Consider the following 5,274-nt stretch of genomic DNA (forward strand, 5'->3'; position numbering starts at 1 on the left):
GCTCCGCGGGAGAAAGATGAGGCTTTCTACTCCTGTAAAGATTTACACCCTTGGAAACCCTATACAGGGTCGCTATGGGTCGGAACTGACTCGATGGCACATAACAACAACAGAGAGAGAGAGAGAGAGCAATTATTCTCTGTCCCATGAGTTACTTGCTATGAGTCTGATTCTACTCAATGGTACCCAACAACAACCTCACTGATCTCCAAGTCAGCATATCCAACTCCCTATTTCATCTTGGACATCTCAAACTGACATCAGCATCTTCATATACCTCATAATATTCATTCTATCTCAACGAAAGGTGCTACCAAGAATGGCATCCTTAATTCACTTATCACCCCAGTCAATATCCAAAGCATCAGTTCTCTTAGTCACATAACTGCAACACCTTTATAGATAGCGTTCCATTTATTTTTAAAGTGCCTGTCCCATGTGTGTTTCTGATTTCTTAGACTACTCCAGGCACCAACTATTTTAGAGTTTACTGGAAGTAGACTGTGAGATAGGGGTTATAGTGCAGGAAGTTTATTGAGAGTGGTCTTGGTGTAAACACGTAGAAGGGAAGGGAGTGAAGCAGAATTAACGGAGGGAGAAGTTGATTTGTGTCATATCAAAACAGTTTCAACTGATCCCATGGGGAGTTTTGAAAGTGGGATAACCCTTCAGAGTTGTCCCAGATTGTAAGGAAGAGGTAGGTGATTTTAGATAAGGCAGTTCCCAGTAATTGAGGTCAATTTCTAGTAAGGGATACCAGCTTAGGTTATTGGATGGCAGCATTCCCAGCAGCTGGGGATTGGCACAGCCCTTCAAGGCAACCACTACACTAGCTATAACACTAAAACAGTTACTTGATTTCCCTGTATCTTTGTAAATTGGAGGTGGGTTATTATAGTATCCACCACTTATAAAGGAGCCCTGAAGGGAATTGTGGGCTAAGCATTGGGCTGCTAACTGCAAGGTTGGCTATTTAAATCCACCAACAGCCCTAGAAGAAAGATGAAGCTGTCTGGTCCCATAAAGAGGTTCAGTCTTAAAAGCCCTAAGGAGCAGGCTACTCTATCCTATAGGGTCCCTATGAGTCAGAATTGACTTGACAGCAGTTGGTGATGGTGGGACCACTCATCTATCGATCTGTTGTACTGTGATGGCTAGCTCTTTCTACGATGCTGGAAACCGTGCCACCTGTATTTCAAATACCAGCAGGGTCACCCATGATGGATAGATTTCAGTGGACCTTCCAGACTAAGGTTAGGAAGAAGGAAGAGGTGGACCACTTCTGAAAAATTAGCCACTGAAAACCTTATGGATAGCAGTGGAACATAGTGCAGTGGATATAGTGCCAGAAGATGAGTACCTCAGGTTAGAAGACACTCTAAATACAACTGGGGAAAAGTTACATCCTCAAAGTAAAGTTGACCTTGTTGTTGTTAAGTACCATCAAGTTGGCTCTGACCCATAGTAATCCTGTATAGGGTTTCCAAGGAGCAGCTGGTGAGCTTGAACCATTAACCTTGCAGTTCAAACGGCTTTGCAGTCTGGCACATTAACCCTCAGCACCACACCAGGACTCCCATGACATGAGCAGAACCTGACATTCTTTTGCTGATATAGAGAAACATCAGCAAATGACAACAATGAGAAGAAACAGCTGCAAACAACCATTAATAAACCAAACATGGAATGTGCAAACTATAAATCTAGGAAAATTGAAAGTCATCAAAAATGAAATGGAATGCATAAAGATGGATAGCTTAGGAAATAGTGATCTGAAATGGACTGGTATGGACCATTTCGAATCAGACAAGCATATGGTTTACTATGGTGGGACTGACAAATTGAAGAGGAATATCAATGCATTCATCATAAAAAAGAATATTTCAAGATCTATCCTGAAGTGCAATGTTGTCAGTGATAGGATAATAATCATAGCCAGTTAATACAACTATTATTCAAATTTACATACTAACTACTAAAGCCAAAGTTGAAGAAACTGTAGAATACTACCACATTCAGTAGCCTGAAATTGATCAAATATGCAATCATTGATAATTACTGGTGATTGGAATGCAAAATTTGGAAACAAAGAACAATCCATTGGTGGAAAATATGGTCTTGATGATAGAAACAGTGTTGGAGATCTCATGACAGAATTTTGCAAGATTAACGACATTCATTGCAAATACCCCATTTCAACAATATAAATGGTGATTATGCATGTGGACCTCACCAGATGGAATATACATGAATCAAATCAACAAAATCTGTGACATGAGACAATGGAAAAATTCAATATCATCAAGACCACGTGCCAACTATGGAACAGACCATCAGTTGTTCATATGCAAGTTCAAGTTAAAACTGAAGGAAAGTAAAATAAGACCATGAGAGCCAAAATAGTACTTTTGGTATACCTCACCTGAATTTAGAGACTTTCTGAAGAATAGATATCACCCATCGAACATTAATGACCAAAAACCAGATGAGGTGTGGAATGAAAGAAATGAGCAAAGCAGAAGGTTATTTAAAAACAGGAAACAAAGAAAGCAAATGGTTATTTAAAAAACAGAAAACAAAGACCAAATGAATGTCAGAAGAAACTCTGAAATTTGTTCTTGAACGTAGTCGTGTGCTACAGAGTCAATTCTGACTCATAGTGACCCTGTGTAGGGTTTCCGAAGCTGTAAATCTTTACAGGAGCAAAAAGCCTCATCTGTCTCCCATGGAACAACTAGTAGTTTCAAACTGTTAGCCTTATTAGCAGCCTGTTTGTAACCACTACACTACCAGAGCTCTTTGAACAAAGAGAAGTCAAAATGATTAGAAGGAATGGTGAAGAGAGCTGAATGGAAATTTTCAAAAGGCAGCTGAAGGAGACAAAGTATAGTGGTATAATGAAATGTGCAAATACCTGGAGTTAGAAAACCAAAAAGTAAGAACATTCTCAGCATTTCTCAAGCTGAAATAATTGAAGAAAAAAATAAGCCTTGAGTTGTACTATTTATTGAAGGATACTATGGGCAAAATATTAAATGATGCAGGAAGCATCAAAAGAAGAAGGAAGGAACATACAGAGTCACTGTACCAAAAAGAATTGGTTGGTATTCAACTATTTCAAGAGGAAGCAAATGATCAAGAACTGATGGTATTGAAGGAAGAAGTCCAAGCTGCATAGAAGACACTGGTGAAAAACAAGGCTCTTGGGAATTGATGGAGTACCAATCGAAATGTTTCAAGAAACCAATGTAGTACTGGAAGTGCTCACTCTTGTATACCAAGAAATTTGGAAAACAGCCACCTAGCCAATCGACAGGAAGATATCCATATTTGTGCCAATTCCAAAGAAAGGTGATCCAACAAAATTCAGAAATTATTGACAATATTAATAACATTTGTTGTTAAGTACCATGAGTCAGTTCCGACTCAAAGCAACTTAGGAGCGGCTGGTGGGTTTGAACTGCCAAACTTGCAGTTCAAGCAAATCTTGTGGTCCAGTGCATTATCCTGCAGTGCCACACCTAAAGATAATTCAAAAGCAGTTGCAGCAGCGCATCTACAAGGCGCTGCCAGAAATTCAAGCCAAATTCAGAAGAGGACATAGAACACGGATCCTTCTCAGAGTGACTCCATCTGGGCAAAAATGACAAGATGTAAAGACAACTTTATTTCATTGGCCAAGGAAAGGAACAGTCAGGAGTGTTTGCTCCAAGATTGCTCACAGGCAGGCTGGTTAGGCTGACTTAAATAGAGAGGAAGCATGGAGCAAACATTGTTGTAGCACATGCAGATGCAAATCATACAGCAGTGATTAGTAGGCATTTTATAAGAACACAGCTCAGATGCCCTCATAGGAGGATGTTAGCTATTTTTCTTTATCATATTAAATAAGGAGCTCTGGTAGTGTAGTGGTTACGTTTGATATTCCGGAAGCACTCACATGCATGGGGAGCTGTATGTTCTGTACCAACAGACAGAGCAACCATGCAGACTGATCAGTAGTAATGGTTTACATTAAAGTACATTGTTAATATTGCCCCTGCCCATGTTGACACCCTACACCATGCTTAACTATTTTAACTTTTCTTCAGCCTCACGGGAACCAATCTGTTGACTTCTATATTTTCTCCAAATCATCAGCCTTTCCTCCCTTCCTTTATTTCAGTACTCAGGTTAGAATTATTGATCCTTCGTTTCAGTAAGCTATCATCAAAAACACTAACTCTCTTATCCCAGTGTCTTTTCATCGTACCCAATTTAGTGCACAATATCACTTTCTCAATATCTCAGGCAAACGCTGCTAGAGAAAGTCATATCCTGAGGCACATTAATACCAATGCAAACTCATGATCCCCAGCCTCAAATGGACCCTCAACGCTGTCTTGCAATCAATCCCTCTTACTTTTCCAGTCTAACTGCTCTCTAATTCTTTGCAGTCCTTTGTCATTCATCTCAACTCTTAAACCCCTTCCTCCTGTCCCTCATCATTCTAAGCAAATAATCTGACCTTTAAGGTTTTCCTTTATAAAAAATAATTAAAGTGATATTTGTTCATTATAACAAGAGAACAAACCAAGATGTATAAAGTGAAAGATAACATCCCATCATTCAGTTTCCATTTCCATCGCTCTTTCAGAAAGAATTTCCAAACTGCATATCCAATCAAAGCACAACAGATAATGTTTAAATCAAATGCTTAAATTTTTTCATGTCAAAAGGCTTCACATATAACAAAAACCCCTCATCCTTGTAACATATTAGAATCAAGGTCAGGTCTCTTCCTCCACTGGAATGGTTTTCACCACAATAACAATGTTACACGACACAATTCTGTAGCAGTAGCTTTTCTGTGAATTAATGTACCTTTGACTTTTCAATATTTTAATTCAGTGATGCCCTAATTGATAGACATTCCAATTATTTTCAGTTTTTTTGCCACTTCAAGCAAAGCTGTGATAAATACCCTGGAACATATGGTTTTACACATAGTTGCTTTTATATTCCATAAGACAGACGTCAAAGTGGAATTTCTATCCCAAAAAGAATGGATTTTTAAAATGTGAATAGTTATAGTCTGATTGCATAAAGAAAAGGTGCATCAAGTCATTCCTAACAGAGCAATGTAAGAAAATGCCTATTTCCCTGTCCCCGTGACAGCACAAGATGGGATTCCTTCCCTTGTGCTTTTGCCAATTATGTATGTCAAGATTCTTTCCAGAGAGAGAGCCAGTAATCATCTATGTGTGTGTGTACACACACACACACACACACACA

This window comes from Chrysochloris asiatica, unplaced genomic scaffold (assembly GCF_000296735.1).
Source record: "Chrysochloris asiatica unplaced genomic scaffold, ChrAsi1.0 scaffold00172, whole genome shotgun sequence".
Classification (NCBI taxonomy): domain Eukaryota; kingdom Metazoa; phylum Chordata; class Mammalia; order Afrosoricida; family Chrysochloridae; genus Chrysochloris; species Chrysochloris asiatica.